The following is a 22,491-nucleotide window of genomic DNA, read 5'->3' as shown; positions in this document are numbered from 1 at the left end:
TGGCTAGCTCTCGCATCTCCTTCAGTTCTTTACTCAAGTTATCATCTCAGCGAGGCTTTCTCTGGCCACACTAAAATTTGCACTCATCCCCTGCACTCTCAAGTACTTCATATACCACTTCCTTTATTTTTCTCCTTAGAAGTACTATGCAACATACGATATATTCTACATATCTTGTTTTTGATGTTTATGATTTCTCTTTCCCTACTAAGTATAAGTTCCATGAAAACAGGAGTTTTGGTGGATTTTGTACACTGCTGTCTCCACTAGCACCTAGAAAAATGCCTATGACATAGTAGGTGCTCAATAAATATTTGCTAAATGAATGAGGTAGATGCACATGTAACCACTCACATGGAAAAGATTTCTATAACAAATAGTTAAGAGGGAAAAAAAACAAGTTGTACAGAATACAAGTTCAGGACAAAAATCTATACACAAGCAATGAATAATCTGTAAATAAAATTAAGAAAAATTCCATAAGCAATAAAATCAAAAAGAATGAATCTTAGGAATATATAAAATACATTTCTTTTGAACAGAAGAAGTGTAAGACCTGTACAACGAAAACTACAAAACACACAAAAAAAGTAAAGACCTAAACAAACAAAGACATCCCATGTTCATGGATCAAAAGACATAATACTAAGGTAGCAATACTCCTCAAATAGACCTACATATTCAACACAAATCTTATCAAAATCCCATCTGCCCTTTTTGCAGAAATTGACAAGCTAACCCTAAAATTCACACAGAAATTCAAGGAACCCAGACAGCCAAAAAAAGAAGAGCCAAGTTTGAATATTCACATTTTCCAATTTCAAAACTTACTACAAATCTACAGTAACCAAGAATGTGTATTAATGGCTGAAGAACACACACACAGATTAATGGAAGAGAACTGAGAGTCTGGAAATAAATTCTTACATTTATGGCCAGTTGATTTTCAACAAGGGTACCAAGACAATTCAATGGGAAAGAATAGTCTTTTTCAGCAAATGTTTCTGAGACAGCTGGATATCTATATGTAAAAATAATAAAGTTGGACCCCTACCTCATATAACACCATATGCAAAAATTAACTCAAAACAGATGACAAACATAAATGTAAGAGCTAAAACTACAATACTCTTAGAAGCAAACAGGTATAAATCTATATGACTGGTCAGACAATGGTTTCTTATTGTGTTGGCCAAAAAGTTCATTCGGGTTTTTCTGTAAGCTGTATGGAAAAACCTGAACAAACTTTTTGGCCAACACAATAAATAACACCAAAGACAACAAAAGAAAAACAAACAGGACTTCACCAAAATTTATAACTTGTGTGCCTCAGAGGAAACAATCATGAAAGTGAAAATACAACCTTTTGGGGGAAAATACTTGGAAATCATATATCTGATAAGGGACTTGTATCCAGAACATATAAAAACGCTTAAAAGCCAACAATAAAAAGAAAAATGACCCAATTTTAAAACAGCAAAGGATCTAAATAGATCTCTGAAGATGGACAATTAGGGCATGAAATGATGATCATTAGTCATTTAGCAAATGCAAATCAAAATCACAAAGATGCCTTCACATCCACAAGATGGCTAAAATAAAAGGGACAGACAATTGGTTTGGCAAGGAAGTAATTAGAAAGAACCCTCATATACTGCTGATGTAACTGTAAAATAGTGCAGCCACTTTGGAAAAAAAGTTTGGCAGTTCCTCAAAATGTTAAACACAGTTAGTTAGCTAAGACCCAACAGTTTCACTCCTAGGTACTTACCCAAGAGAATGAATTTATATGTCCACACAAAAGAGCTTATATATGAATGTTTGTAACATGATTCATAATAACCAAAAAATGGAAACAATCCAAAGTTATCAACTGATTACTGAATAAACAGTAAGTGTATACTCATACAATGTAATATGAACCTCCAAAATATCATTTAAGTAAAGGAAGACATACACAAAAGGACATATATTTTATGGTTCCATTTATATGAAACGTCCAGAATAGGCAACCCATAAAATAAGGAAGCAGATTAGTGGTTGCCACTCTTCAGGGGCTGAAGAAGGAAAGAATGGTGAATGACTGCTAACAGGTACAGGGTTTCTTTTGGGGATGATGAAAATGTTCTAAAATTAGATAATGGTGATGGTTGCCAATTGAATATACTAAAACCCACTCTAAATGGTGGATTTTATGGTATGTGAATTATATCTCAATTAAGTTGGAAATTATAAAAAGTGTATGGAATGATTTTTTATAAACCACCCCAAAAAAGAATAAAACTACAAGTATCTGTTACACAGATGTATTTGTTTGGTATTCACCAGATGTTTTTATGTTTTTCTACATTTAAATTGAACAACAGTTAAGTTTTGGAATTGGCTAAAAAAGGAAGAGAAAACTTTCACTTCTTTTTATACTTTAAAAATACGTATTTTTTTCTGTATTTCCTTATTCTCAAAAATAATTAATTCTACACACCAATATTTGAGGGGAGGGGCAACCAACCATGACATATAAAAGGCTCTCTGGAAATATGAAAGTTCTAGGATTTCTGGTTTTATGATTTACAGGAATAACCTAACATTTAAAATTGAGGCCATGCTGGCAAATCTCGGTGTATGGTCAGTTTATATACAGGAGTAAAATTTTAGGATCACAAGCACTGTGCATTAGAAAAGAACGGAACTCTCTAATGTGACCCTTGGCCCTCCCCTCTCTCTGGGTTCTGTGAACATTTTCAAAAGTAAACAAACTATGCTTATTTACCTGTCTGAAAAACTATAAAAGGTAAACCCATGATCTGCCAACATTAAAATGCTCTTTCCCCAGTGTTTACTTAAGTGTTTATTATGTGACTTACTAGCAGTGAGAGAATCTTATCTCAGTGTAGATCCCAAGTGTCATCTATGGAAAGCCTTTAAAAATTCCAAAGTACCAGAATTATTTCAATTTCCTGACTTTAATTATAAATCACTTATTGCAATCAACAATTCCATGATCTGAAAACAGAAGCAATGTGCCACACACATAGTCCCAATGACTTATTATTCTGAAATTTTCCTCTGGGTTCTTTCTGCACAGTAGTTAAATTGAGTTCAATCTTACATAGAACTTAACCAAAAATTAAACACAGAATTACATTAGTATTCAGCGCACACACAAAAAATATTTATAATGCAATATACTAAAATAACTAAAGGTAGGTGAGTTTTCCTAGAAATAATCATGAACACTATTTTATGTTTAATTTATTACATTTCATCTATCAAATGTAGCATCTAAAGTCATAAAATCTGAATTAAGGATAAAAGACCATTAGCTTCTAATTTAACTTCAAAATGCTTTTAAAAATTCACAACATATGGGCTTCCCTGGTAGCGCAGTGGTTGAGAGTCCGCCTGCCGATGCAGGGGACACGGGTTCGTGCCCTGGTCCGGGAAGATCCCACACGCCACGGAGCGGCAGGGCCTGTGAGCCATGGCCCCTGAGGCTGTGCGTCCGGAGCCTGTGGTCGGCAACGGGAGAGGCCACAGCAGTGAGAGGCCCGCATACCGCAAAAAAAAAAAACAAAAAATTCACAACATATAATTTTAAGTGAACTAGATTGCATCTGTTAAAAGACAGAAAATTGTTTTTCTAAAGACCATCCATACTCGAAGGACATAAATATTAAACATTGAGAACATTTAATTTTCTATTAATGTCTAGTAAAATACTAAAGTGTAGCCTAATTACGAATTTTCTTTTGAGCAGTTACCAACTGGAGTAATATTTCTCTAACTGGAAAAAAAATGCAATTCTGATCAATCAGTAAACATCCAACACTGACAAATGCCTGAAACTGCACGTGAAAAAAAAATGAGACCGACATTTGTTTTTCTCATTGAATCTTCAATTCAAAAGTAATTATTTAATATCAGTTGAGCTAAGTACTTATCCAGGAAACACAGAATTCAATAACCATACCATACAAGAAAGCCCTAATACTAGTAAGTACAAAGAGATTCTAAAAGGAAGGCTTCCCTGAGTAATATTTAGGCTGAGCCCTACAGGATGGATAAAATTTGTTGGCTAACTGTGTTCTAGGCAGACTGAAATGCACTGGGCAAAAGGTTTGCAACAAGGAGCCTGGATAGTTCAAAAAACTGAAAAAAAGGCCAATATTGTTAGGTGGTTCCAAAAAAAGGAGAGTGTGAATTAAATCTTAGGAGGCAGAGAGAATCCAGATCAGATGGGACCTTGTAGACCAATTAAGGATTCTGCATTTTATTCTAAAAGCCACAGAAAGCCAAAGAATAATTTTAAACAGAAAGTAACAAAGTTAGACTTGTATTTTTAAAAGTTCACTGGAAAAGACAGAATTGTTGTTTATAATAATCTAAAAGAATTATAAACTAATAAAACTGATGGAGTTCACCCAAGTTAATGGATACAAAATTAACATCAGCAATGATCAAATGTAACAGAAAAAAGATCCTATTTACAGTGCAAAAAAATATGTATAGATCAAATATCTAGGAATAAATTTAACAAGGTATGTATAAAAGGAATTTAGGAAGAAAACTGTAAAATACAGAATAAATGGCAAAATAAACTATGTCAATTCTCAAGTTAATTGATGTATTCAATGCAATTCCAATTAATATCCGCAAACAAACTTGATACACTGGTTTTAAATTATTATGGAAAAGTGAAAGTCTAAGAATAAAAGTTCTGAAAATGAATAAAGGAGTAGGCTTTGACTCACATTTCAAAGCTTAACATAAAGCTATTTGAAATAAAACAATGTACTACCAGTGTTTAAAAAAAAAATTAAAATCAAACCCAAGCATTTGGCAGATGATACAGGTGATATTTAAAAAATTTAATGGGGAAAAGATTCAATACTTAATGTTGGGACAACTCGTTTTTCATTTAAAAAAAAAAAGATTCCTAATTCCCTCCCAGATGGACCTAAATGCAAAAAAATAAACAACAACAAAAACCTCTCAACTATTTGCAGACAATATTAAAAGGGATTTCTTCAATAAAAAACAGAAATCATAAAAGAAAAGACTCATGAGCTTCACTTCAAAAATTGAGATATATCCCAAAAGAGAATATCACAAAGGACAATAAGTAGGGTTTTATATTTTATTCTTATTCTGATAACTTTCCCGGCTGCATCATAAAGAATGCTGGATGAGATGATCTCCAAGATCCTTTACAACATAAACGTTGTATAACACGTTGTCTCTTACTTTCTTTTAAACCATTTCTTTATGAAACATTTAAAACATACAGAAAATAATAAAATTCATATCCATATATCCACCACCCAGAATAATCAAGGAAATGCTAAAATGAGAGTAATATTTTGCTAAAATTTCACACCCATCAAATTTGCAAAAGTTTTAAAATCTGACAATCTCAAGTATGGGCTAGGATGCTGGAAAAAGAAATGTCCGTACACTGCTGATAAAGTATATACTGGCATAACCGGGCTTCCCTGGTGGTGCAGTGGTTGAGAGTCCGCCTGCCAATGCAGGGGATACGGGTTCGTGCCTCGGGCCGGGAAGATCCCACATGACGAGGAGCAGCTGGGCCCGTGAGCCATGGCCGCTGAGCCTGCGTGTCCAGAGCCTGTGCTCCGCAACGGGAGAGGCCACAACAGTGAGAGGCCCACGTAAAGCAAAAAAAAAAAAAAAAAAAAGTATATACTGACATAACCATTTTAGAGAAGAATTTAGCAACATCCAGTAAAGTTATTCACAATCTATTTCCCAGCAGTTTCACTTCCATGAATCTTCCCAAAGAAATATGTGCACAAAGAAATGTGTCAACATGATCACTGCAGCATCATTTATAATAGCGAAAAAGGAAAAAACTCAAAATATCCATTAGTAGTGGGACACATATATTTGATATATCATACAATGGAGTACTATACAGCAGTTAAACTAAACTAGAGCTACATGCATCAACATACATATCCCAAAAAATAGTTTAAAAAAAAAAAAGCTGATGAAAGATATGTACAGTAACAATACCATTCTGTAAAAATTTTAAAACACAAAATCCAACACCATATATAGCATTTACAGATACAAGTACACATATACAGTAAAAGTATAAACAAGGATATGAAATTCAAGAACCTCGGTATAGTTATTACCTTGGGTAAAGAGAGAAGGTAATAGGACTTGGGGGTGAGGTGGCTACAAGTGCATATGTAAGACTGCATCTGGTTCGCTAAGGATCAAAATTGGCGTAATTTATAGTTCTGAGTGATGGGTAAATAAGTACCTGATATATTATTTACTGTTTTAAATGTTTTTTTAATTAAAATATATACATATATTTTAAAAAGAAAAAAGTGAGCATATAATATACAAGCCGAAAATTACTTTGGAGATCTTCTAATCCAACCTACTTCCTTGATAAAAGAACTAAGGAAAGATATCAGAATAAGAACACAAAATAAATACTATTGGAGTCATCACCATTTTAAACACATACTAACTACATAGCTAAAAAAGCACTTAAGGGGATTAGACCTTGTTCGCTGGAAAGAAAACCTTGGTAGGCTGAACAGCGATCAGCCCCAATTTCTCAAAATCTGGTGTCAGCTAGTAATATGGAATGGGCATGTGTGAACACATGCGCGCGCGTGCGCGCGCGCACACACACACACACTCTCTCTCTCTCTCTCTCTCTCTCTCTCCTAGGAGTGCCTTGTCAAATTCAGCACAGGAATAGGCAGTAAAGTGGGTCTCTGGCCCACTATCCAGGCTGACCCCTAGTCCATCTTTACTTAAAATTACTTGAAGTTCTGAGGCCTAGAGGATTGTTCCAGATCATACTTCATTATATCCTGATCATAGTTCATTAGCCCACAGCACATATCTAAAAGTAGTCCTGAACTAACTAAAAAGTAGCTCATTCATCCAGCACTTATAAATACCTAAAACAGCACACGGAAAAAAAAAAAAGAGAGAGAGAGACAGCAAATATTTAGTGTTCACACAGAATCTTCAATCCAGGAGTAAATAGTTTAATTTCAGCTGAGATAAGTGACCTATCAATATTTTACAACTTGGATCCATCTATTTTTAAGTTCACCCCTCCCTACCCTTCATCTACCCAAAACATGTAAGAGGAATTTTGAGGAGGGAGGAGACTGACTCAGATACTGAGTTAAATGAAACCCTAAGATTTTACTTTTTATTTTGAAGATAATATGAAATATAGTACACTGGGTAATAATTAAATTTAAAGAAATAGATGATTTTAAATGCAGAAATCTAGTTTTATGTATATGAAAGTCTAATGTTTGTTCAGCTTTTCTAATATATTATACTTAAGTGTTCTCATGTCAACATTAAAGTCAACTTTTAAGAAACAGCTCCACCCGTTTACAGGGCAGAAATAGAGACAGATGTAGAGAACAAACGTATGGACACCAAGGGGGAAAGTGGCGGGGGCGGTGGTGGTGGTGGGATGAATTGGGAGATTGGGATTGACATATATACACTAATATGCACAAAATAGATAACTAATAAAAACCTGCTCTATAAAAAGTAAAATAAAATTCAAAAAAAAGCAGTTCCATTTTATCAAGCACAATGTACCCCTACGTTAGCTACCAAACTTTATCTATTTCCTATTTTCCTCCTCTGTTCTTTAAACATGTTTGATATGTGTCCTAGTCCATTTAGGCTGCTTATACAACAAAACACCATAGACTGGGTGGTGTATAAACAACAAAAATTTCTCACAGTTCTGGAGCCTAGGAAGTCCAAAATCAAGGCACCGGCAGATGTGATGTCTGGCAAGAGTCACCTTCCTGCTTCATAGATGGCCATCCTCTGGCTAGATCCTCGCAGTGGCAGAAGGGAGGGAGGGAATTCTTTGGAGTCTTTTAAAGGGCATTAATTCCATCATGAGGGCTCCATTCTCATGACCTAATCAACTCGCAAAGGCCCTACCATCTAATGCCATCACAATGGGGGGTCAGGATTTCAACATATGAATTTGGGGGTTGGGGGGGACATAAACATTCTATAACAATACGTTACAGACATAGCAAAATGTGTAAGAAATTGAATATGAATGAAGCAGCTTAACTAATTAGGGAAGGTTTTCATTTCTTAGGAGCTCTAAATTTGGATTATCTTAAACAGCATAGTTTTCTATCACCAACATGGAATATGGCACATTATCAGCTCACTTCAGAAAACTAGAAAAAATGTTACCTAAATATTCTTTGTGTGAAATGGGATTTATCAATTAGTATACATGTCACATACAATAGGTGTTCAAAAGACAGGTATTTTTTAATTCTCAAAACAAAAACTTTATTTAGCAAAGGTAAATATTTAGTATCCTTATTCATGACACACTGTAAGGTTATCAATATTGGCAAATAGAAACACAAGGCACAATAAGCAGAATTCCTAAGAAAAAAGTACTAAGGTAATTAATAAGTTGGAAATAACCCAAATTTCTCCCTGTGACCCATTAGCTTTATATAGAAAACACTGCTGGGCATCTCATCCTTTCCCTTCCAAAAAACAGGATTATGCTTTACATATGATAAAAGATAGGAAAGTATTTGTTGTATGAAGAAATTCCTGTAGTGGTATCTGCAGTGCTAGAGCTATCATCTGAGAAGAAAATAAAGAACATCCCTTTTAGAAAGGGTGCTAAAGAGTGCAAGTGACAAAATGTGACATTTGTCCATACTGAGTGGTACATACATGGTTGTTATATTATTCTTTCTACTGTTTGTATATTTAATTTGTAAGGAAAATTCAGAATTTACACTGTATCACAAAGAATATAAAAATAACCGAGTTAGCATATTGGCTACAGCTCACAAGGGCAATTAATCCTAAGACTATTTCTCACATTCAAGGAGACTGCTGAGGTAGACGTCTATTAGAGACTTGAAATGGATAAGCCATTCTTTTTGATACAAGGAGACAAAAGTCAACAAATGAAAAGAATATGTGTAAAGTACTGGTAGCATCTTCATTCAGCCCCTAGCTATGTAATTTGTGTGTAGCACTACTTGTCTCAAACGTGAAAAGGAACATTCTGAATTACTGAAAGTATGAAAAAATGGACACCTATTAAGACCTAAAAAAGAGCTACAAGCCTGCATACCACAAAGAGACAGGTCAAAAAAAAAAAAGTTTCATGTTTTATTTCTGTAACATAAAGGGATCTGTGCTTGACTAACCTCATCTCTTCCCAAAGGGTACAGAAGATCAACTTCTGGAACACAATGAACTGTTAAAGAGTCACCACAGTAGTCTCCACACTGGCAAGCCAAGAGTTTCATTGAAAGAAGATTTTTATCCTACTTGGGTTAAGTGTTCAGGGCTCATACACCACCTCCTTGCTTTATTTGCAGCACAGATGTTGACTTTAATTAATGAAGTCTTACTTAGGATTCTCTTCCACAATCCACATATGACATCTTATGTGAGATTCCAGAAGATTTCCTAAAACTGAACTTCAGGAATAATTTAATCTAGTAAGGTTCTAAGTCTCCAAAACCTCTTTTCCTTTCAGGTCAACCTTATGATTCACTTGCCTTTATCACATTAACAGGAGAGGTCAAAAGTAAAGCAAATTACAGAAGTGATTTGACTTTGGACTAATAATACTGAATAATGCATCACTAACTATTAAGATCTACTGTTTATTTCAAATGTAGTTACCAAATATAAAATAAATTCACATACTAAGTATTTCCAAAAATAATATTTCTATGGAAAGGTTAAAAATGTTAGTAAAGAAAAGCATGAAAATACACCAAGGTTCCAACAGTCTGTCTACCACTAACCAAGCTGTTTTCTTGGGCAAGTCACTAAATCAGTTATAAGGTCACTTTATAGAGTACCATTAATTTACTTTTTCAAGAATGATCTCATTTGAAAATCATTCCTCAGAAACAAAGCAAGTATCACCCTTACTTGACAGAAGGAACAGAGCCAAGGCTTAGAAAGCTAAATGGCCTACTCATGCCCAGCTAGGAAGCTAGAGAAGAAGGATGAACCCACAATCTTCCGACACCGAAGTTAGAGTTTCTTCCTCCACATCAATGGTTCTCCATGACTTTCGTTCACAGAACCTGTTGAGACTCTAAAGCACTTAAATTTTTATATATAATTTTAGGGCGTTCACAGTCACAAGGCTTAGAATCAAACAGTAATAACAGTCAGCTAAATCTCATGTGCAAACAACAGTAAAAAAAAAAAAAAAAGTACTAGCCTTATTTCACTTTCAGATAGACCTTATACTTAATGATCTTTTTTTTAACTTACTATCCATAATGGTATTTATGTTAAAGATAACAGATAACTCAGATCAAAGCACTGTGACAATTTTGAGATTAAATGAAAAGTTGGCAAAGAAATTTATCATGTATTTGTAAGTAATCTCATTAAAAAACTATTTATAGGGACTTCCCTGGTGGTCCAGTGGTTAAGACTCCGCACTTCCACTGCAGGGGGCGTGGGTTCGATCCCTAGAACTAAGATCTCGCACCTTGCATGGTGCAGCCGGAAAAAAAAAAAAGAAAAAAGAAAAACCTATTTATGTAGCATCTTTAAGTATTTCAAACATCTCATGTTTTGGACATAGATATAGGCTTGTTGATTAACACTATTTCCACTTACTGTAATTTTACTTTATTTTCTTTATTAGAAGAAAAAGCCCCACTTCCTCCAGTAACTGCTATGGTCAGAAAAGGCATCTTGTTGAAGGCTGCCTTCTACTAATATCATAGAAAACACTCACTTAACTGCAATAAGGTGGGTGGGCATTCTCAAAGCAAAGTAACACTCCTCCTAACTGGTAAGACAGAACATGTACCATTATGTGCAGAGTCCTGACCTGGAGTCCAGAGGCTCAATTTGTGCCCTGGCTCTGCCACCTGGTGACTTTAAGAAAACCATCTTAAAGCTCTGCACTTCAATTTCCTCATGTGTAAAACAGGAATAGCCCTACTCAGGCTCACAACTTCTGTGAATTTATAATCAGAAGACAGAATGATGACTGTCCCAGAAAAATACCAGAGTATTTACAGGCAACTTGCCAAAGTAAATTTATTTTTTTTATACATATACATACACACAAACACTAACATACTATGTGCCAGACACTGGGTGGAGGATTGGGACCAAGATATGAAGTATCTAACATGTGCCAGACAGTGTATAAAGGAAGCAGTAAAACAATATTCTTTAGAACAGGAGCTGGGAGTAGGAGGTGTTGAGTCCATAGAACTGCCTGAGGAGTGGAAGGGCACCAGGAGAATGGGGCTCCATTATTTGACAGGGTTTCAGAAAAAGTGTTATATGGAGAAAGTCACTAGACTATACACTTCCAAAAGACAGAGACATGAGTCTTGTCTTTATAGCCCCTACACCAAGCTCAGCTCAGAGTAGCCACAGTAGATTCCTAATAAATGTTAGCTGATAACTAAGTCATCCATACTCTGGCAACACACTCTCTGGTAAACACTAGAAGTCCTTGTCCTTAAAAAGTGAGTTCAAAACCAGTAAGCAAAGTAACAATGTAAAGGATAATATGTTAGAGTCCACTGTCTATAAGGTGCTTTGAGAACATTCGGAAAAACTGGGTAGGAAGACTTCAAAGGATAATACTTATTAAGTGCCTATGTGTTAGGCATTGCACATGCTTTAATCCTCACAACTCTGAGTTAGTCTCACCACCCCATTTTACAGATGACAAAACTTGCGGCTCGAGATTAAGTAACTTGCCAAGGGTCAGACAACCAGGGTAAGCCAGAATTAAAAGCAGGATCTAACTCCAAAGCTATTTCCACTATACATACCATAATGTCTTTGGTTTTTATACTTTACCTTTACATTTGCAGTGGGGAGAGAGCAGGGACTATCACAATCAGCCAAAATTTTGTCATCCTGAATCATTATGAAAAGAGCATCTAAAACTTTACCCAAGTATTTTACTTAAAAAATCACTTCTGAAAATTGGTCTTCACTCATAAAAATCATAAAACTAATTTTTTAACAGCTGCATATGTATATTTAATGTCATGTTTCTACATTTTGACCTATACAACTACAGGTCTAAACAAAAGGGCAAAACATGACTGAAGAACATGACCAGTAATCATTTAAGAAAACAGACACTTTAAGTGTTTGGGCTGAAAAATTTAGGTATGATCCATAGTTTTATATTATTCCACTGACTGCATATTGAAAGAAACAGCAAATTATTCCAAATATTTTTTTAAGGGGAGAGAGGATTGTTTTTGGAGGGGAGAGAGGAGGAGTCATTTAGAAATGATCTATGGTTTAAGGAATAAAACATTAAATGTTACGTGTCAAAGACACTGTAGGTACCCAACAAATCTTGTTAAATGGACTGGGCAAGTTGGATGAGAATGTGTCTTCCTCTCGCTTCTGACTACTTACTTAAGAAGCTTTTTTTTAAGCCATGAAAAAAAGTGTAAATTTAAGAGATATGAAATACAAGCAGCATATAAAACCTGTGAAAATGAATCAGAACATTGTAATTTGTGTCTCTGTGTAAACTCCTCAGTAACCCAGCAATGTCAGAAGATGGTGTACATGCTACTCAGCACATTAATGCTACTTAGTAAATACTGACACAATAAGACTTTCATAGTTTACGTTCTAATTTTTAAATTTTTTTAAAACTGTTTTTGGTTTGCTATTTAAAGCATTCCTTTAGTGCCACAGGAGTTTAAGTCTTTTTTTTTTTTTAATATTTATTTATTTGGCTACGCCAGGTTACAGCTGTGGCATGTGGGATCTTTCAGCTGTGGCATTCGGGCTCTTAGTTGTGGCATGCGGGATCTAGTGCCCTGACCAGGGGTCAAACCCCGGCCCCCTGCATTGCGAGCCCAGCGTCTTAACCACTGGACCACCAGGGAAGTCCTGAGATCATTATTTCTTCAAGCTACTTCTTGTTTCTGTTTTGTCATGATTAATAATTTCTTTAATGGGCTTCTGGTCATTCTTTGGATTTAGCAGCACCATCATTAATATTGTATTTTTTCATTAAAAATGTGATAAGCAGTTCAGATTTACAAGCAGGGTCTAATTCCAAAGTTATTTCCACTTCTTTTTATCTTCCTAAACTCTAAACTTTTTTACATGGTTTACAAAATAATCTCTTAAGTAAGGGTACTTACTCCTCAGAGGTGTGAGATAAACACTTCTCAGCCCTCTTGTCCAAATCACTTGACAACATTTACTGGGTATCTCAAGTGTCTTTCACAAGTAACTTTTTAACAGTTGTACTTCTGAACTTTAGGTCGTTTCCATTTCAATCCCCCTTCTCCCCCGACCCCAGACAAAATTCTGGGGTAATCTGCTGCTTCTCTCAATATTGCAGATAGTGGAATGATCTGAAATTATGGGTCATACCTGTATTCCTTTCTGATTGATGGAGGGTAACTTCGGACTGTAAATCCCATATGCCATTAGCTGACATTTTCGACGGCACCCTAGCCACTTAATAAATATAATAACAGACTTTGTAATGTTTCTTTTTTAACATATCCACAGAACGTTTTAAAAAATTCGGAAACTAAATTATCTTTCAAGAATTCTAAGATTAACCAACCAGCGTCATATTAAAATTATTTTTAACAATTTTATGGATCAAACATCTGTCGCATTAAATTCTGACTTTACCAACAAAATCCTCCACACCATGACGAGTCCTTTTCATTTTCTCAACTGTAAAAAAATAAGGGCCAACTGTTTGCAGGTTTGCATTTAATAGTCTCCAGCAAACCCAGTAGCTCACGTTTAATTTCAGAACCTCGATGAGTAATCTGTGAACACAACCCTTGGGCTTGATTTAACAATTCATCCGCCCTCCCTCCCCACCAGTCCACCCCCAAAACCCCAACCCACCAAAGCACACGTCTAAATATTTCTTCACCAAGAAGGCCAAAACCTCGAAAGCAGCGAGGAAGAGCTCCCCTTGGAAGGAAAAGGCCAGCCCTTCCCAGCCTGAGGCCCAGGCCGGCCCTGCTAGCCCCACTCCAAGAAGGGCCACCTCTAGATCGCCAGCACGCCCCGCCCCGGGCCCGCTCGTGTCCCCTCGGGCGACAAAACCCTCCCTCCCTGCGGCGCCCAGCCAGGACTGACAGTCACGGCAGGAGCAGCAGCAGCCGCTGCTAGCAGAGGCCTACTTCTGGCACCGGCCTCTCCAGACCGCGCGCGCCCCCAAACACTCGCCCCGGCGGGGGTGGGGGCGTCCCTACCCTCGCCGGAGCCTGCCCCGAAGGGGGACTTGGGCGGCCGAGGAGACGATGGGAGATGCCACCCAGCCGCCCCGGCCCAGGCCCAGTCCTCAGCCACACTGACCTGTCGTCGCCCCCGCGCCTGGGCTGCGGCCCCCGCAGCAGCAGCAGCCGCTTCACTGGTCGTCGCAGCCCTCACCCGCCGCCTCCGCCCGCCACCGCCTCGTTCCCTTTCGCTGCCGCCACCGCCGGCGCTCATGCGGGACCCGCGCTTCCTTCTCCGGAGACCGAGACCGGGAAAGGAGGCGCAGGGGCCGCAGAAAACCCCGCGCTCGTCGCCAGCCGCCGCTCCGCCGCTGCCTGTCCGCACCGGGGGGCTACGCGGCCCGCCTGGCCAGGGCTAGGTGCGAGGTGGTCCGAGCACAGCCCCGAAGTAGAGCCGAGAGAGGTGCCGCCGCCCGCGGCCGTGAGCGCCGGGTCGGCAGAGGTGAAGCGCAAGTCGGCGCGGCGGCGGATGGCAGGCGCCCGAGCCGGCGGAAGGCTACGCGGAGGCGGGGTGCGCGAGCAAGAGAAGGGCGGTGTGTCGAGGTTCCGGCGAAGGCGAGTCAGGCTCTATCGTCTCCTACAGTCACCCCGAGCCCAGCGCCACCATCTTGGGAAAAACGCGGATCTCGCGGCCGCGGCGTAAGCGGGGAGGACTGGCTGGGCGGGCCGAGTATCCCGGCAGGCAGCGCGCGCCACCCGGCCGGGCGAGGGCTCCAGGCCTGGACGCACGGACGCGGGGCGGGGCCGGTGTGCGGGCGGGAGGGCGCCGCGCTCTGCCCCGCCCTCCACCGCCAGCTCCGCTCCCCTCCTGCTTGCCGTCGTCGCCAGCGCAGGGGCTGTTGGGAAGGGGAAGTAGCTAGTGCCTCCCGGAGTCCCACCAGGTTGGTCGCCATGTTGGCACTGGGAAAAGGGGGCGATGCCTCTTTTGAGCCACCGTGGTCTGTGGCCCGACAGAAAGCAGGCGGTACACTCCGGAAACGCCCTGGAGCCCTCTGGAGTGTTGGCGAGTCCCGTGGTCAACCCAACCGAGGAACGTGCCTGAACTTGGACGCTCCCGATTTTGTTGGGGAATGAATCGGCTCCGAAATTGCGCCAAGGGGGCTTTGATAGCTGCTAGCCCCGCGGTGGGGCAGAACACTCCATATTCTAGGTCTCCGATCCCAACCCTTTTACGCCCTGAGCTGCTTTGTAAACATTGCAGAGGTAGCCCAAGAGTGCGGACCAGCTTTCAGGGGACCAAGGTCATCTGCTTAGGACTTTTGCCAACACACGATGTGTCACTAGTTTACATGAAGGTGAAAGCCTGTCTCCTGCAATTTTGACCTTCAGTAGGTTGTCGATAAAGAGAAAGTGGCCCCTTAGTTGACCCCAGCTGGATACAGGCTAATTGTGATCCGTATGACGACTGAATCCATTTAAAGCCGTGCGCCTTCATATTTAGCACCAAGGTCACCATCTTATTTAAAAGGATTTTTTTTATGGCTCTGCAAGACTTACTAGCAAAGCTGCAAATGGGGTCACTAACAATTCATATCCTTAAGGTTTGCGGCTTTTGCTGCATAGAATACTGTATGAGATCCCATTCATCTAGTATTCAAACTTTTTATATCAACAATAGTACATAACAGTGAATTTAACTGTCATTCTTAGAACATCTTTTATATATTTATATGTATATATGTATATATATAATATATATTTGTATACTGCTTCCCAACAACAAAAAATAAGCTAGTGGAATTTAAATTATTCTAGGACAACTGATGATAAATGACAGTATTAAAGCATGCCCAATTTTAACTCAGTTCCTTATTTTTTCATTTTCTTCCATTACAGATTCTCATTTGGAAACTTTGCAGTTATGTTTTATGGGAGAGATTAGTTAAAATCAGTCTCTTAAGGATTTATCTTTGCATATTATCAAAATAGGCAAGTGTAAATCTTTAAAGACTTCATTAAAGTAAAATATTACTACAATATCTAGCATATGAAGATTCCTTTAGCAATTCTACTTCCTCTTACGTAAAAATTGTCTGAATAATGTAATTTTTTTTGTAATAAACTGGTATATCAAATGTGGCAGAAAACCATGAGTTCCAAGAAAATTAAAGACAAGAGAAATAAACCTCTTAATTAAATGTCAGTTAAATGCCAGTTCTTTACTAAGATCAAAGAGGATCCCAATTCCTCCTTGAAATCTGGAGAAATTACCCATAGCCCTTTTAGCTCGTTAATATTAAATAGGCATTCTTATGTGTGATGCTAGTGTCAGACTTGTTTCAAGAACCCACTGTGCTGTTTGCCTTGTCCATGTTCAAATTTCAAAATGTTTGCTGGTAAAAATTACCAGTATGGAACATTGTCAGGAATCGTTAGAATACTAATAGTGTTCCATCTCCATATATATCAGTTTTTATGAATAATTTTTTTTCCCAAGCCAAACCCATATTTTTCTTCAGGTACGTTTTCCCAGAAAAACAACTTAGTAGCTACCAAGTTAAGTAGTAAATTTGTTAGACTATTGTAGGCAAAATGAGACCCAGTAGTTTCTAAGTTTCTCATTTCAGGTATAAAGTGAAAGGAGCAGTTTAATTTTTTTAGCATAGTGCATTAATTCCTTTAACAAACTTTGAACTTCTACTATTTACCCAGAACTGTGCCAGGCTTTGGAAAACAATAAAAGATCAACAATCCCTATCCTTGCCCTCAAGAACTCACAGTCCAAGAGGAAATCACCAGTAAAATGAAATTTATTTTGGAGTAACCCAACAGTTTTTATAGAACAGTGTTCCCCAAATTGCTGATGAAGTTGGTTTTTCAACAGGGCTGTTTTGTTGCTCAAGATTTCTTTTTGATGTGAGTCACAACAGATGAATCAAAATGCAAAAACACAATTTTTTATTACCTAGCATGCCCCTGGGATCAGGAAGAAGCTGAAAGAATGGAACAAAAAATGGTTGGATATGGTGGGATAAAAGTTACTGTTGCTATATTTAGGTTGCATCAAAATGTTACACACTCAACTATTGAAAAAGACTAGGCTTTCAGTATATGAGTAGCTCTCAGTATTTAAGAAATACTGTTGTAGCAAAATTAATTCCATGAAAAACGTTGCCTGGCATATGACAAGTGCTCAGTAAATGTTAGTGCTTAGTAATAGCTGTAGTGATATTAGCATTATCTGTATCATTGTTTATCATTACGGACTTCAGGCATTAACTCCTTCACACCTTCACCCTTATTCCTACAGATTACCCAAATCTGTACTCCCCCTGATCTCCTGTCCTAAAGTATGAGCCATCTTTCTTCCTTTCTACAGCTAATATATATATTATATATATATGGGGAGAGGTGCCCCTCAAGACTTAATCCCTCAGTCATTCCCTCTCCTGTTCATTAATTCTCCTATTAACTTTGTCCTTTCTGTTTGGAAAAGCTACCAGATTGCCATTTTCTTCCAAGTCCCTCTTCAACTACTGAAATTTAGCATGTGCCCCCACTTTACTAGCAACATATACATTGCTAGTATTAATGTCAGTAATGGCATAATGATCAAATTTAAAAGTTGCTTCTCAATTTTCATGGTATATGACCACTTTGCAGCCTTCCACACTGCTAACCACTACCTACTGGAAACTGGTCCCTTGGTTTCCATCACCGTGAATTCTCCATCTTCTGTGTCTTGGACCACTCTTTCTCAAGTCTTCTTTACAGAATGCTTATCCTCTCTGCTTTTGGTTCTCTTTACCCACCATTATTACAGTCTCTCACAGAACTGTTTATGTATACTCTTTCTCTATCACTTATATAAGTCAGGAATGAAATCTGAATCTTGAACACTGACCTCACTCAGAAACTTGAGACATGTATCTTCAGCCCCTTATTGAAAATTTGTATTGAATATCCTACAGGCACCTCAAATTCATCCACATCTGAAATCGAACTGCTGACTGTGTCCCATTTTTCATCATTAGCTGAGATGTGGAGAATTGTGGAGAGAAGCAGGTTTTGGAAGAATAAGCAGGAATTGGTTTTTGCAAATGTTAAATTTGAGATGCCTATATCTCTGTAGTACAGACTGATTGCTAGTTGGCCCCTAATATGCACTCTACTCTACTCTTCATACATGATAATGGAATATCTAGCCAGATACACAGTTGCCTGTAATAAGCTCTCTAAGTGTGGCCATGTCACTAAGTTCTGACTAGTGAGATGTGAGCAGAAATGATGTGAGCAACTTCCAGATCATATTCTAAAAGAAATGAGATGCTCCTTTCCCTTTGTCCCTTTCTGATGATTGGAATGTGGGGTTGTGAGCTAGAGCAATAAGATGTGTCCCTGAGGACTTCCTGAGTCACAGTTTGTATACCAGTGAACTTTGGTGTCAGACAGCTACTAACTTCTATAATCTGCCATGGTTATTCTAGATACCTTTCACTGCAGCTGACCCTGTATCCTAATATCCAAATGAAGAAATCAAGGAAGCAGGTGGACGTAGGCATCTGGAGTTAGGGGTGAATGAAACCAAATCATCCTACATTCTTTGACTTGATTGATGACTCTACCATCTGTGGCAGTCCCCAATCATAATGTTAGTAATCCTAGATTTCTTCCTCTTCCTCACTCTCCTGACATTTAGGAGGCAAAGTTACATATTCCTTAAAGAATTGATTTTAGAATTAGGTAGCATAGCAAAGTGGTTAAAAGCATAGGTTAACAACTGCAAAAATGCTGGGCAAAATCATAAACTCCTCTGTGATTTGGTTTTCTCATTTGTAAAATTGGGTTGTTGTAAGGATTACAAGTTAGTATACATAAAAGCACTTAGAGTAATGCTGGGTACGTAGTACAAGCTCAGTAAAGGTGAGCTTTTTTTTAATCCCATGCAAATTCCAGTTCTGCCGCTTACCAGATATAGAAACTTCAATTAAATATTCAATTAATCTTTCTGTTTCCTCATCAGTGAAGCAGGAAAAATAATAGTACTGACCTCATCCGGCTACTGTGGAGAGTGAACAGGGACAATATATGTGGAGTGTTTAGTGCCTGGCATATGGGAAGCGTCCAATAAATGGGAATAGGCACTACTATTACTATTAATAGCTGTTATTGTCATTATTATTATAACATCCATTTCCTTCTGTATAATCCCACTGCTGCTACCATAATTTAGATCCTTAGTGTTTCTTACTTGAACCAGAATATAAGCTCCAGAAGGGCAGGGCCATTTTATCTTACTCATTATTGTATCCCCAACACCCAACACAATGCTGGTCCAATACTTTCCTACTGAAGCATCTCATCATGGAATGTTTTTTAAAGAAACAAATGTGAATCTTATTGCTCCCTTGCTTGAATATAGCAGTGGCTCTTCATAGCTTTCTGGAAAATGTTCAAACTCCAAGAATAAGGCCCACTGGAGGTGGGCTCTGCCTCCCAGCCCCGTTTCCTTCCACTCCCCTCATGGATCCCTTCCTGGAGCAGTACTTTACAGTCATTTGGAGCCCTTTTGCCTGCAATTCGTTCTGTCTTTTAAACAATTTCAAGCACCTCCTCTGAGAAGCCTCTCTAATCTTTCCAGGCAGGGTTGTTGCTCATGCCACTTCTTCCTATCATGTCACTTTTCACATACTGTTGGTTTATGTGCTGTGCTTACAATTCTGTCTCCCCTTAAGTTCCTTGAGAGAGGAGAGTGCCTTTGGTTTGCTTTTTGTTCCCAGTATCTATCTCCGTAGCTAAAACCTAGCAAGTCCTCAAAAAGTGTTTGAATGAATGAGCTAATATATGGTAAAGTAGTGTATCTTTGGATATTTCACTTTTCAACTGTGCCAAGCAGAGATACAAGGTGCAGAAGTGCCTGCCTATACAATTTAGTGGGGACAGAAAAATCAGGCAAATAAATTTGTTTTGATAAATTATCAAAGTAATATATTTTAACTTGTGAACTCCAGCAACTAAGTAAGCAACAATATATGTCTTTTAATCTTTTGGGACCTTAGTACTATTATGTATAAAATTAAGATAGCAAGATAACCTACAAAATTCTCTTAAATCTACAACTTATTCAACCACTAAATTTCACTAATTGCACATATATCCAAGACTACTTAAGAAGTCATTCAAGGGCTTCCCTGGTGGCACAGTGGTTGAGAGTCCGCCTGCCAGTGCAGGGGACACGGGTTCGTGCCCCGGTCCGGGAAAATCCCACATGCCACGGAAAGGCTGGGCCTGTGAGCCATGGCCGCTGAGCCTGCGCGTCCGGAGCCTGTGCTTCGCAACGGGAGAGGCCACAACAGTGAGAGACACGCGTACCGAAAAAAAAAAAAAAAAGTCACTCAAGCAAAACCCTGCAAGTCATTAAATCATGCTTTTACTATGGTCATTTCAGTCTTTGTGCCAGCCTTACCCAGCTGGAGAGTAGATGGAAAAGAGGAGTTTTATTGAACAGCGGTTGCTGCTTTCACACTGAATTCATGCGTCTAATACAATTTTTAACACATATCATACTGATCCTAACAGAAATTCTAACAATTTTTTAAAACTAAGGAAGTGCGTTGTTTAAATAAAATCTTGGTTAGTAAAAATAGTGTAGACAACTATACTTACTGTTTTTCTTTGGGATACCTCAACTAAAGAAAATATCTAGCAAGGGAAGAATCGTGAATATAGTTTGCAATTGATAAGCAATATTTTCTTATTCTTACTCAACACAAGAGAATAAAATATTATCAAAATGATAAAATTTACTATTGGAATTTTTTGGTATTCCTTGAAACAAAGCTTGCCTTCTTTTTGTTGTTTTTATTTTTTCGTTGTGACAGTAAACCATCATTATAATATAAAAAGACAAAGGTTTTTAAAAATTCTAACGCTGATATTATTCTTGACATAAAATATTTTATATTGCTTCTTTTTTTAGTTCCTGCTAAGCATGATAGTGATTGCATATATATTTCAGTACTTAACACAAAGTTCCTGAAAATGAATTCATTTCCACAAATTGCATTTCTGAACCAATTAAGTGCTAGTTGCTTAAATACATTGTACTAATACTGACAACAATCTTTGCTATTATGCATTTCATGGATTAGGAAATTGAGCTTAAAATAAGTAACTTGCCCATGTCCCACACCTAAAACCTAGTAGAGCTAGGGTGTAAATCCGTGGGCGGGGGGTGGGGGGGGGATGGGGGTGGTGTGTGTGTGTTGCAGCTTTCCCAGAAAACAAAGATAAGTTTTTTCAATTGCAAAAATATGTTTCCTTGAAATGTTTTCTCAATTTTCCAGTCATCACTTTTATTCATTGCTTCCTAAAAGTATTATAAGGAAAATATTCTCCTTTAGCAGTTGTTGTTAAGCTAGTTTGGTGGTGCTGAACTCTCTCAGCTTTTGCTTGTCTGTAAAGCTTTTAATTTCTCCATCAAATCTGAATGAGATCCTTGCTGGGTAGAGTAATCTTGGTTGCAGGTTTTTCTCCTTCATCACTTTAAATATGTCCTGCCACTCCCTTCTGGCTTGCAGAGTTTCTGCTGAAAGATCAGCTGTTAACCTTATGGGGATTCCCTTTTGTGTTATTTCTTGTTTTTCCCTTGCTGCTTTTAATATGTTTTCTTTGTATTTAATTTCTGACAGTTTGATTAATATGTGTTTTGGTGTATTTCTCCTTGGATTTATCCTGTATGGGACTCTCTGTGCTTCCTGGACTTGATTAACTATTTCCTTTCCCATATTAGGGAAGTTTTCAACTATAATCTCTTCAAATATTTTCTGTCCCTTTCTTTTTCTCTTCTTCTTCTGGAACCCCTATAATTCGAATGTTGGTGCATTTAATGTTGTCCCAGAGGTCTCTGAGACTGTCCTCAGTTCTTTTCATTCTTTTTTCTTCATTTTGCTCTGCAGTAGTTATTTCCACTATATTATCTTCCAGGTCACTTATCCGTTCTTCTGCCTCAGTTATTCTGCTATTGATCACATCTAGAGTATTTTTAATTTCATTTATTATGTTGTTCATCGTTGTTTGTTTCCTCTTTAGTTCTTCTAGGTCCTTGTTAAACGTTTCTTGCATTTTGTCCATTCTATTTCCAAGATTTTGGATCATCTTTACTATCATTATCCTGAATTTTTTATCAGGTAGACTGCCTATTTCCTCTTCATTTGCTGGGTCTGGTGGGTTTTTATCTTGTTCC

At 38.1% G+C, this 22,491-nt stretch overlaps 1 protein-coding gene across 4 annotated transcripts in view; it reads right to left on the bottom strand.

Moving 5' to 3' along the window:
* Positions 1 to 14,474, bottom strand: part of UBE3A (ubiquitin protein ligase E3A) — a 90,485-nt gene extending 76,011 nt beyond the window's left edge. For all 4 annotated transcript variants that reach the window (XM_060005525.1, XM_060005524.1, XM_060005523.1 and 1 more), the window contains exon 1: positions 14,386 to 14,474. The gene's annotated coding sequence lies outside the window, so the exon portion shown is untranslated. The remainder of the gene's footprint in view (positions 1 to 14,385) is intronic.
* Between the last annotated feature and the right edge of the window lie 8,017 nt (positions 14,475 to 22,491).

This window comes from Delphinus delphis, chromosome 2 (genome assembly GCF_949987515.2).
Source record: "Delphinus delphis chromosome 2, mDelDel1.2, whole genome shotgun sequence".
Lineage (NCBI taxonomy): Eukaryota > Metazoa > Chordata > Mammalia > Artiodactyla > Delphinidae > Delphinus > Delphinus delphis.
The sequence above is the reverse complement of the archived record's forward strand: the minus strand, read 5'-3'. Positions and strand labels throughout refer to the sequence as shown.